The sequence below is a fragment of the Oncorhynchus mykiss genome, chromosome 13, assembly GCF_013265735.2.
Source record: "Oncorhynchus mykiss isolate Arlee chromosome 13, USDA_OmykA_1.1, whole genome shotgun sequence".
NCBI lineage: Eukaryota > Metazoa > Chordata > Actinopteri > Salmoniformes > Salmonidae > Oncorhynchus > Oncorhynchus mykiss.
The window spans coordinates 44,627,426-44,640,930 of NC_048577.1; positions in this window are offsets into that span (position 1 = coordinate 44,627,426).

Sequence of the window (13,505 nt, forward strand, 5' to 3'; positions counted from 1 at the left end):
GAGATGAATACCTACAGAACAGACAAGAGACGAGGAGTCATTCGAAATTCACTTAATGACAGATTCTTTGACAAAGTGTTCCTCTGTATTAAAGAACAACAACGAACTAATATTATTTATAGATTTTTCATTTCATTTTTCTACAAATATCAATGTCCTAAAGACATACATTGAGTATACCAAACAATAAGAGCACCTTCCTAATATTGAGTTGCACTCAATTCGTCGGGGCATGGACTCTATAAGGTGTGGAAAGCGTTCCACAGTTTTGCTGGCCCATGTTGACTCCAATGCTTCCCACAGTTGTGTCCTTTAGGTATTGGACCATTATTGATACACACAGGAAACTGTTGAGTGTGAAAAACCCAGTAGCCTTGCAGTACTTTACACAACTGGTGCACCGGTCCTTCTACCATACCCTGTTCAAAGGCACTTAAATGTTTTGTCTTGTCCATTCACCCTCTGAATGGCACATATAAACCATCCATGTCTCAATTATCTCATGGCTTCTTTAACCTGTCTCCTCCCCTTCATCTACACTGATTGAAGTGACATTGTTAAGGGATCATAGCTTTCACCTGGATTTACCTGGTCACTCTACTGTATGTCATGAAAAAATAACATGTTCCTAATGTTTTGTACACTCAGTGTATTTATCCACAGAATCATTCACCTCACTTACTGAATTTCTGGAGGATGTGAAATGTGTTGGGTTCGTAATGATATTTTTCTGCAATTAAGTAAGGGACATAAAGTAGTTTTGATATATAAATATGTGTTTCTACTGTAAGAGATTGCGAAATTAGAGATAATAAATTTTTTGATAACATTAACTTTCATGAATGAATTTTCCACGTAATGTAACGTGGTCATTCTTCAAATTTTGGAAAAATGTATTATCACTAAAAATTGCTCTGTGAAAATGTACAATTACAGATTGGCACACATTTACACACATCACACTTATAGTAAGCTGTAATGTCACTCATGTTGCTCTGCGTTAGTATTCCTTATCTTCGTATGTCAATGTGAAACACACACACCTGTTGATAAATATTCAGTTAAAATGCCAAAGCCTGTGGTTTGGGTAAGAAATGCATCATGGCCACCTGCACACTGTTTTAAAAAACATTTCAAAAGCAGATCTCTGAGGACTACCCTACTCCGTCAAGCAATTCAAACTGAAATCTCACGATCTGTTGTGATATATACATTTTGAGCTTTTACCAAATAGATCTACGTCTCTATAAGTTTTTAAAAGTTTCTAAATATGACATATGTAACCAAATCATTCATAAAACAGAATACAATCCTACCATATAATACAATCAAATTACAAATGCAACATATTTCCTTTGCAATTCTCCTAATGATATACACAATTCTACACATTATCAGAATATATTTTTTTTTACCATTGATCACATATTAATAAACGACACAGACTTTTGTAAAAACAATAACCTATTTTGGTCAGTTTTCAGTCAAGCTCAATCCTAAAAATATCTAATATGTTTTATTGCTCGTCAGTTAAATGTATTAAAATGATTCATATCTGTACTGAATTAATCCTCAAATTCAATAAATATTATGCAAAACATTAAACACCAATCTCATATTATAAAGTTGAAATCTGGAGAGAGGCTGAATTCTTTAACTTACCACTTGTATGCACAGTTGAATCTGGAGTGGTTGCTATCTCTTTGGTGTCGGTAACATCCCCTTTTCTTTACCCCCTCACCCATTAACTGATGACATGACAGAAAACAATTGATTTGGTTTGATTTTGAAGCAGTTGCTGAACAATGGATTGTGGGAAGAAAAAAAAACCACCAGCCAACCTTTACAGTGCATTCAAAGTCTATACCTCTCAGTGTACAATTCAAAGCATTTACCTAAAGGCTAGAAATTAAAAATGTTAATCTATTAAACTCATACTGTAACATTAATTTGACTCTGACACACATAATTACAGTATGTGACAATGATGCATAACATTGGTTATTTTTCAAGATTTATTCTAATCTACACCAGAGATTTTCTAATCAGAAATAGTCTATCAGCTAGATAAACTGTTTTTCTTTGTTTCAGTTTTTTGATTGAATAAAACAAATGTGATATTCCCAGTTGTTAACCAACTTCTGTAATGGAAACCTGTGCTCGGTGTTCAGCTTGTTGTTCGCATCCTGCCTGTTGTCTTACCTCTAGAGAGGACTGATCCTGCTACCGTACACTAGAAAGGACCAAGCACATATCCAAACATGTCCATCTGGGTCTGAGAGTCAATGTTCTATGCTACTGAGTCACAGGTAACTTGGAGATAGTGGTAGCGACAGTCATACTGAGGGTAGGAAATGTGTACATTAAGGTCACTTGATTGTGTTTAAATATCAAAGTCTCACGTAAAAACAGGGACCTTACTTTAACCATGTAATCTTGCTATGGGAGGTTATTGACACACACATCACTGGTGTCTATGCAGTGTGGAATGTGTATAAAACACAACCCACACAACTCTCTTCCTGTGACTGAGGTCATTTAAGTGATCTCCACCACAGAAATAGAAACACTCTCCCACACTAGAACAACGATGAAAAGAGCTGCTAGAAGATGACAGGATTTTGCTAAACAAGTGAAGTAAAGAAGTAAGATTGCAAAGATAACTGTATTATAGTTGATGTCCATTGAATTACAGTGAAAACTACATTGGAGATCACTGTATGACTCAGCACACGACATCTTAGATTGAAACAGGTCAGAGGCCCTCAGAACAGCCTCAATTCATCTGGGCATGGACTCTACAAGGTGTCGAAAGCGTTTCACAGGGATGCTGGCCCATGTTGACTCTCATGTGGACCATTCTTGATACACATGGGAAACTGCTTCAAAAACCCAGCAGCATTGCACTTCGTGACGGAAACCGGTGCGCCTGGCACCTACTACCATACCCCATTCAAAGGCACTTAAATATTTAGTCTTGCCCATTCACTCTCTGAATTTCACACATACACAATCCATGTCTCACTTGTCTCTAGACTTAAAGGTACTTCTTTAACCTGTCTCCTCCTCTTCATCTACGCTGATTGAAGTGGATTTAACAAGTGACATCAATAAGGGATCATAGCTTTCATCTGGATTCACCGGGTCAGTCTATGTCATTGAAAGAGCAGGTGTTCTTAATGTTTTGTACACTCATTGTATTGTATCTTGTGAGCAGCAGACAGTGGAGTTGAGTGTGCCACTGCCTTGATGTTCTGGAGTGGAGCTTGGCAGAGCGCTGTGGTTACTGTGGCGGGGGACTGGCAGCCTTCTCCCCAGGGTTTCAGGGAGTGCAGGCGAGGGGGGGGCAGGTTGTTGAGACGGGGTGGTAGGCTCGGTGGGTTTGTGTCTCGTCTCTGATGAGGGGGGTTCGGGGGCTTCTCTTCCTACATCCGTCCCTCTGCTCCCCTGCTGCTGCTCCTGTCTTTCTAGGAACCTGAATCTTGGGGTCTGGGGTGGAGGGGTTTAGGGAGGGGGGAGGGGGTTATGGCTGGTTGGCATTTAGTGTACTTTTCCTTTCTTTGTTTTTGTCTCACCTGTTCTGCTTTCTACTGTGATATGTTCCCTTGCGTTCAAGTATGCTCCTGGCTCTGAGCTCCAATGAAGCAGTCTGTATAAGGCTTGGTTATGAAACCAGCATCACAAGCACGAATGGAGCGACAGGTGAGGATGCAAACACAAGACTCTCTCTGGTCAGAGAGCGACCTGGGGTTGGACGCAACTTGTGAATACACGATGTTAGGATGTGGTCTAGGTGCTGTGGTCCCCCTTGTTTATCACAACTGAGCAAATTTTCCATCATGGCTCCCAATCTTGTTGGAAGGACAGGTGCCGAGTAGAGAGTATGTGGCTGAAAACTTACTGCTCGACTCCCAGTGAGTTATATCTGCTCCTGCCACGCCCTCTACTGCTCATCCTGTGTCTCCTTGACCTGCCGCCACTCCCCCAATGCTCTCTCTCTCTCTCTCTCTCTCTCTCTCTCTCTCTCTCTTTCTCTCTCTCTCTCTATGTGTGTGATTGTGTGGGCGGAGACAGGTGTGCTGGAGTCAGAGCAGATCCCGACCAGCTGCAACCTGTTCCATAATCAAGACCTCTACAAATACTCAGCCCTGCCACTTCTATGCTGCCAGATTGTAATCTCTGCTCAGTCAGTCTACGGTTCTAGCCGTTTGTTCCTGTTGTGCCCGGTTTTCCTTGCCTGACACGGTTTTCCTCTCTGCTACAGTTCTACCCGCTCTGACTCTGGTCCCTGTCTTCAGTCCCACGTCAATTCTGCTACTCTGTCCTGGATGTCCCACTCTACTGCTCCCTTGGATTCCCATCCGGACCTGCTTACCCTGTCTTAACCCTCTCGCTCCAGCCTCAGCCTCCGCACCTGGTTTCCTGCGACCTGCCCGAACTTCCCCTGGCCTGCACTCCCTCTTCCCTCTGTGTTTCAATAAATACCTTGGTTACCAGTGAGTTCAGCCACAAGTCCAGAGAGTGCACGAATGAAAGCAAGTGAACACTTTGCAATGGTGATGGGCACACCTACATCAACTGTCCACAAGCCTACAGCAACAGAGTGGTGTAGAAAGAAGGAGGAGGAGGAGGACAAGGGAGCAGAGAGAGGTGAGGAAGAAGGGGACAAGGGAGTAGAGAGAGGTGAGGAAGAAGGGGACAAGTTAACAGAGAGGGGTGAAGAGGAGAGAAAACATGAACCCGAGTGCAACAGCCAGTCTTGCAGTCAGTCTGACAGCACACCAGAGAACAAGAGTGACGAAGAGAACGATGACAGCTTTGAGTACGCCAAGGAAGAGCGATCTCAAGACTCCCCTCCCTGATGACACAGGTCCTGCAACAGTCAGGTCCACTCAAATGGAAGCTCATGATGACGACCCACCAAACCATGCCAGTAGTCCGGCCACCTCCCACCTCCCTCCCTGGTGGCTACCCACCTCTAATTAAAAAAACCTGCTCTAAATGAGTACCATTAAATAGACGGCATACAAGCAAAACTTTATCAAAAAATTACAGGACTTTTTATTATCAGTATTTATTATGATTATCTCTAATGACCAACAAATTGAAGTATTTTTTAAAGGTGTGCCTTCTATTTTGCAATGTGTATTTAAATATTGTCAACTCATGAATTGTATTAATTATTGATTGAAAATAGATACTTAATTAAGATTGTATTAAAACTTAACAAGCAAAAAGATAATGACGCAAAACAATTTGTCTGTATCTAATAAACAAGAGTGGGGCCAGAGAAGAGAGTGCTGGGCCCAGCCGAATGTCACTGACTATTGTGGTTTTAACACATCAACCAGAGATGGCCTTAAGCTCTCCCAGAGATACAAACACATGAATACATACACACACATACCACATGTTATTGTGCATCTGCAAGCAGGCAAAGTCCAATGCAAACAGGCAAAGTCACATACACATGTGCATGCCGACAGTGCACACACTCACAAACATAAACAGTCCCACACAGCATATAGTCACACAGGCTACACCATTCAGGACACACCCTTGAAGACATACAAACAGTAAAACAGTAAAGACATCCAAATTCTGTATACAAAATCGTCCGATACAGAATAGAGGAGAAACAATAGGCGTTTTCTCACTTGCACATTTTCCCAGCATGGGGCAAGCACAGGAGCAAATGATCTAATGAAAAAAGCGCTCATCGCTGATAGCAACAAGGAGTCCAAATGTGCCTCACTAATCACACATTACCACACATTAATCAATAAAACATATCCAACAAATGAACATGCGGAGAGAGATGGAGATGGCGGGAGAGAGACGGAGATGGTCAGAGGGTTGCCGTCAGCAGTAGGCCATGGTTACAGCTGACTGTGTGTATCTCTGTATACGTGGTTGGTTGGTGGCTGTGGTTTCAGTCAGGGGGCTGGGTGTACTTTCTCATGGCCCACATCTTCTTTTTCTCTGTCACCAACAGGACTCGCTCCCCCACCCACCCATCTCACGCATTCATTTCCCCTCTTTCTCTCTCTCTCACATTGCATGGAAAAGGGTGAGAAGGTGAGTGAGAGGACAGGAGCTTGTGACTGCTCTAGATTTAGAGAACAACAAAAAAACGACCCCTGGTATAATAATAGATTACATTTGTTGAAGAGGTCTCCTGGCCACGCCCACTACCAGACATCTCTTGACACATCTATGTGTCGTGGCTGCTCTGTAGCTCTGCCTTCCTGTTATATTCTCTCTCTCTAAATCTTTCTTCATGGTATTTCACTCTGTTTCTAGTCTTGTGTATATTGCCTAGAAGCCTATCACGTGATGCTACTCTCTCGCTTACTATGAAAGGATAGTGGGAGGTCAGGGGGTGTGAGAACTCTGAAACTCTATGGTACCCAAGGCAGTCATACCTCCCTGTACACTACATTACAGTATAATAACCTAACACCACCTCCACATGGAAATGTCATGTATCCTAATTTATTTAGCATTTATCATCTGTCATACTGTAGATGAGTGAAGAGGAGGTGACTGCTCTGTGTGGTCTCATCTTAACACTTCCCCCTCATTCACAGCTAAGATATCAGTCATAGTGTTAAAAATCACTTATATCACTGTCACGAATCTCGCTAATCTTGATCCAGCAAAAGTGTTATGAGATGATAAAAAGGCACTTATATTTTGGGCCTTGATGGTAGTAAAATGATCAGAAAGTGTTCACACCCCTTGACTTGTTCAACCTTTTGTTGTGTGACAGCCTGCATATAAAATGGATTACATTGGTATTTTGTGTCACTGATTTACACACAACACCCCATAATGTCAAAGCGGAATTATTTTTTTAGATATTTTTACACATTAATTAAAAATTAAAAGCTGAGTCTTGAGTCAATAAGTATTCAACCCCTTTGTTATGGCAAGCCTGTCACACCCTGACCATAGTTTACTTTGTATATTTCTATGTTGTGGTTGGTCAGGGTGTGATCTGAGTGGGCATTCTATGTTACATGTCTAGTTTGTCTAGTTCTATGTTCGGCCTGATATGGTTCTCAATCAGAGGCAGGTGTTCGTCATTGTCTCTGATTGGGAACCATATTTAGGTAGCCTGGGTTTCACTGTGTGTTTGTGGGTGATTGTTCCTGTCTATGTGTTTTTCACCAGATAGGCTGTTTTAGGTTTTCGTTACGTTCATCACGTTCTTTATTTTGTAGTGTTTGCATTGATTCGTGTTTTACGTTTGTTCATTAAAACATGGATCGCAATCTACACGCTGCATTTTGGTCCGACTCTCCTTCTCACCAAGAAAACCGCTACAGAATCACCCACCACCAACGGACCAAGCAGCGTGTAAACAGGCAGCAACAGCAGCGTAAAGAGGAATGGACATGGGAGGACGTTTTAGATGGCAAGGGCTGTTACACTTGGGAGGAGATACTGGCTGGAAGAGATCGCCTCCCATGGGAACAGGTGGAGGCACTTAGGAGAGCAGAGGCAGCCGGAGAGAGGAGCCGGCGATATGAGGGAACACGGCTGGCAAGGAAGCCCGAGAGGCAGCCCCAAAAATTTCTTGGGGGGGGGCTAACAGGGAGTATGGCTACGCCAGGTAGGAGACCTGGGCAGACTCCCTGTGCTTACCAGGGGGCTAGAGAGACCGGACAGGCACCGTGTTATGCAGTGGTGCGCACGGTGTCTCCAGTGCGGGTGCATAGCCCGGTGCGGTATATTCCAGCTCCGCGTGTCGGCCGGGCTAGATTGAGCGCCGGCTTACATGGCACCAGCCTTGCGCTCGGTGTCTCCGGTTCGCCTGCATAGCCCAGTGCGGGCTATTCCACCTCGCCGCACTGGCAGGGCGACCGTGAGCATTCAACCAGGTAAGGTTGGGCAGGCTCGGTGCTCAAGAGCTCCAGTGCACCTGCACGGTCCGGTTTTTCCAGTACCACCTCCACACCCCAGCCCTCCGGTAGCAGCTCCCCGCACCAGGCTTCCTGTGCGTGTCCTCGGCCCAGTACCACCAGTGCCAGCACCACGCATCAGGCCTACAGTGCGCCTCGCCTGTCCAGCGCTGTCGGAGCCCTCCTCCTCTCCAGCGCTGTCGGAGTCTCCCGCCTGTTTAGCGCTGTTAGAGCCTTCCTTCTCTACAGCGCTGCCGGAGTCTCCCGCCTGTTCAGAACTGCCAGTTTGCAAAGAGCTGCCAGTTTGCAAAGAGCTGCCAGTTAGCATAGAGCTGCCAGTCTGCATAGAGCTGCCAGTCTGCATAGAGCTGCCAGTCTGCAAGGAGCTGCCAGTCTGCAAGGAGCTGCCAGTCTGCAAGGAGCTGCCAGTCTGCAAGGAGCTGCCAGTCTGCAAGGAGCTGCCAGTCTGCATAGAGCTGCCAGTCTGCAAGGAGCTGCCTGTCTGCAAGGAGCCGCCAGAGCTGCCTGTCTGCAGGATGCCGCCAAAGCTGCCAGTCTGCAAGGAGCCGCCAGAGCTGCCAGTCTGCAAGGAGCCGCCAGAGCTGCCAGTCTGCAAGGAGCCGCCAGAGCTGCCAGTCTGCAAGGAGCCGCCAGAGCTGCCAGTCTGCAAGGAGCCGCCAGAGCTGCCAGTCTGCAAGGAGCCGCCAGAGCTGCCAGTCTGCAAGGAGCCGCCAGAGCTGCCAGTCTGCAAGGAGCCGCCAGAGCTGCCAGTCAGCATGGAGCAGCCAGAGCTGCCAGTCAGCATGGAACAGCCAGTCAGCATGGAGCAGCCAGAGCTGCCAGTCAGCATGGAGCAGCCAGTCAGCATGGAGCAGCCAGAGCTGCCAGTCAGCATGGAGCAGCCAGTCAGCATGGAGCAGCCAGAGCTGCCAGTCGACCAGACTCTCCCAGATCTGCCAGTCGACCAGACTCTCCCAGATCTGCCAGTCGACCAGACTCTCCCAGATCTGCCAGTCGACCAGACTCTCCCAGATCTGCCAGTCGACCAGACTCTCCCAGATCTGCCAGTCGACCAGACTCTCCCAGATCTGCCAGTCGACCAGACTCTCCCAGATCTGCCAGTCGACCAGACTCTCCCAGATCTGCCAGTCGACCAGACTCTCCCAGATCTGCCAGTCGACCAGACTCTTCCAGATCTGCCAGTCGACCAGACTCTTCCAGATCTGCCAGTCGACCAGACTCTTCCAGATCTGCCAGGATCTGCTAGATCCTACTACCTGCCTGGGCTTCCTCTCAGTGCTGAGCTTCCTCTCAGTGCTGAGCGTCCTTTCAGTGCTGAGCTACCCATCAGTCCCGAGCTACCTCTGTCCCGAGCTGTCCCTCTGTCCCGAGCGGTCATTAAGGAGGGTAACCTATCTAGGGACGCAAGGGAGGTGGACTAAAACGATTATGGAGTGGGGTCCACGTCCAGCGCCAGAGCCGCCACCGCGGACAGATGCCCACCCAGACCCTCCCCTATAGGTTCAGGTTTTGCGGCCGGAGTCCGCACCTTGGGGGGGGGGTACTGTCACACCCTGACCATAGTTTACTTTGTATATTTCTATGTTGTGGTTGGTCAGGGTGTGATCTGAGTGGGCATTCTATGTTACATGTCTAGTTTGTCTAGTTCTATGTTCGGCCTGATATGGTTCTCAATCAGAGGCAGGTGTTCGTCATTGTCTCTGATTGGGAACCATATTTAGGTAGCCTGGGTTTCACTGTGTGTTTGTGGGTGATTGTTCCTGTCTATGTGTTTTTCACCAGATAGGCTGTTTTAGGTTTTCGTTACGTTCATCACGTTCTTTATTTTGTAGTGTTTGCATTGATTCGTGTTTTACGTTTGTTCATTAAAACATGGATCGCAATCTACACGCTGCATTTTGGTCCGACTCTCCTTCTCATACGGAAAACCGTTACAAAGCCTTCATATTTTCAGGAATAATAAGTTGCATAGACTCAGTCTGTGTGCAATAATAGTGTTTTTTTTGTTGAGTTTTACCCTGTTTTTCTCCCCAATTTCGTGGTATCAATTGTTTTAGTAGCAACTATCTTGTCTCATCACTACAACTCCCGTACGGGCTCGGGAGAGATGAAGGTTGAAAGTCATGCTTCCTCCGATACACAACCCAACCAAGTGCGCATCCAACCTGGAAGCCAGCCGCACCAATGTGTCGGGGGAAACACCGTGCACCTGGCAACCTTGGTTAGCGCGCACTGCGCCCGACCTGCCACAGGAGTCGCTGGTGCGCGATGAGACAAGGATATCCCTACCGGCCAACCCTTCCCTAACCCGGACGACACTAGGCCAATTGTGCGTAGCCCCACGGACCTCCCGGTTGCGGCCGGTTACAAAAGATGTGTAACCCAGAGTCTCTGGTGGCACAGCTGGCACTGCAGTACAGCGCCCTTAACCACTGCGCCACCCGGGAGGCCCTCAATAATAGTGTTTAACATATTTTTTTATGACTACCCCACACATACAATTTATCTGTAAGGTCCCTCAGTCGAGCAGTGAATTTCAAGGACAGATTCAACCACAAAGACCAGGGAGGCTTTCCAATGGCTTGCAAAGAAGGGCACCTATTGGTAGATGGATAAAAAAAAAAGCAGACACTGAATATCCCTTTGAGCATGGTGAAGATATTAATTACACTTTGGATGGTGTATCAATATAGCCAGTCACTATAAAGATACAGGCTTCCTTCCCAACTCAGTTGCCGGAGAGGAAGGAAACCGCTCAGGGATTTCACTATGAGGCCAATGGTGACAGTTAAAACAGTTAAAGAGCTTAATGGCTGTGATAGGAGAAAATTGAGAATGGATCAATAACCTTGTAGTTACTCCACAATACTAACCTAAATGACAGAGTGAATATACTACACAATACTAACCAATACTAACCTAAATGACAGAGTGAATATATTCCAATGTATTCCAATACATGCACCCTGTTTGCAACAAGGCACTAAAGTAATACTGCAAAAAATGTGGCAAAAACATTTACGTTTTGTCTAAATACAAATTCCTATGTTTGGGGCAACTACAACACAACACATTACTGAGTACCACTCTCCATAGTTTCAAGCATGGTGGTGGCTGCATCATGTTATGAAAATGCTTGTCATCGGCAAGGACTATTTTTTAGATAAAAAGAAACGCAATAGAGCTAAGTACAGGCAAAATCCTAGAGGAAAACTTGGTTCCGTCAAAATTCCAACAGACACAGGGAGACAAATTCACCTTTCAGCAGGACAATAACCTAAAACACAAGGCCAAATGTACACCGGAGTTGCTTACCAAGACAACATTGAATGTTCCTGAGTGACTTAGTTACAGTTTTGACTTAAATCAACTTGAAAATCTATGGCAAGACTTGAAAATGGCTGTCTAGCAATGATCAACATGGAACTTGACAGAGCTTGAAGTATTTAAAATAGAATAATAGGCAAATATTGTACAATCCAGGTGTACATAACTCTTACACTGTCACTCCCTGACCTTAGTTATCTTTGTTTTCTTGATTATTTTGGTTAGGTCAGGGTGTGACGAGGGTGGTTGGTTGTGTTTTTGTCTTGTCTAGCGTTTTTAACTTGTCTAGGGTTTTTGTATATCTATGGGGTTTTAGTATGTCTAGGTATATGTAGGTCTATGGTGGCCTGAATTGGTTCCCAATCAGAGACAGCTGTTTATCGTTGTCTCTGATTGGGGATCCTATTTAGGTTGCCATTTTAGTCTTGTGGGTTATTGTCTATGTGTAGTTGCATGTCAACACTCGCGGTTATAGCGTCATGGTCGTTTTGTGTAAGTGTTCTTCGTTTATTAAAGAAGAATGTATTCATCTCACGCTGCGCCATGGTCTCATCGGTATGACGATCGTGATATAGACTTACCCAGAGATACTCACAGCTGTAACTGCGGCAAAGGTGATTCTAACATGTATTGACTCAGGGGGTTGAATACTTATCTAATATATTTTGTTTTTTGTTTTCCATAATTTGCTTTGAAAAAGTTATAATTTTTCTTCCAATTTAAAATTAGACTGTGTAGATCGTTAACAAATGACAATTAAATAAATGTTAAGCCCACTTTGTAACACAACAAAATGTAAAAGAATAAAAGCACTGTATTCTAAACTCTGATGGAGTGGATCTCTGTGTATGACGGGACTGTTTTTGCCCGGCGACTCAGGTCTCTTGCTCTCTACCCCGCATTGATGTTGAATGTGATATGTATTAATTGTAATATATTTCCTTCTAAGATAAAACAAACTCTGATGGAGGGAGAAGTCCATTTACTGACACTCAGTCAAGTACGCTCAAGCACTCACACACACACATCCAAACACACAGGGTGGACATGTGAAGCCTCTGTCACACACACCACACCCAAAACACCAGTCTCTCTGCCTCACACACATGAATAAGCAAACACAAACAAATAGCCAACACACCAAATAGAGTATTTTGTATTCAACTGACTTTGCAGGTTTGTATAGAGATACTATATCAACAGAAATATCCAGAATAGCAATAGTGCATTCAACTACTGTGCCCAATATGTAAGGAGGTAGCTGCCAAAATAAAGGAAACACTTGAGTAAATGAGGGATACAAACTATAGCCTTCTGAGACCCAGCAATTCATGTTGTCCTCTAGTGGACATCAGTTCTTGGTCCTTATCTCTGAGGCCATACAAGCCACCCTATTAAGTCCTGTTGTCACTTTGAGAGGACATTCTGGGCTTATAAATTATAACACGTGTGGGGGTGTGACCTTGACAACTTTATCTTACTGGTTCTTTAAAAAAAAAGGCTTTAGTCAAAATTAGCACATTTTATGGAATTCAGATTTTTGTGAGTTTGATATTAAAATTGTTTCTAGTAAGTGAATATCTCAGGAATAGTTAAGTGAGTTGTCAGGACTGTAATACTTTTGCACATTAAATAAGAGCCTATCAAGAAATGTCCTCTGTAGTGGACACCTGGATGGCGTAACTATGTTTTTTATGTAACGATCGCTGTTGGAAGGATTGGACCATGGTGCCGCGTGGAAGGCCTTCATGTTTATTAATGTGAACCAGCAACAAAACAATAAAGAGCAACAAAACGAACGTGCAGCTTTGTAGTGCAAAAAGGCTACAATACAAAAACAAGATCCCACACACAACAGGTGGAAAAAGGCTGCCTAAATATGATCCCAATGAGAGTCAATGATAGGCAGCTGCCTCTGATTGAGAACCATACCAGGCCAACCTAGAAACGAAACACTAGACTGCCCACCCTAGTCACACTCTGACCTAACCAAATAGAGAAATAAAAGGATCTCTAAGGTCAGGGCGTGACATTTTACCTACCCATTGACTGTAATGTTCCTATTTATGTCCTAATGACAACTACAGAAGACAATTTAGCATTTACAATAAAAGATAAATAACAATATATATATTTTTAAAAGTTCTTGGTAATTTTTTCCCCCACTCCAAACACTAATGTCTCAGGAGGATATTGAAAGCAGGTGCTTCCACACAGGTGTGGTTCCTGAGTTATTTAAGTGATTAACAT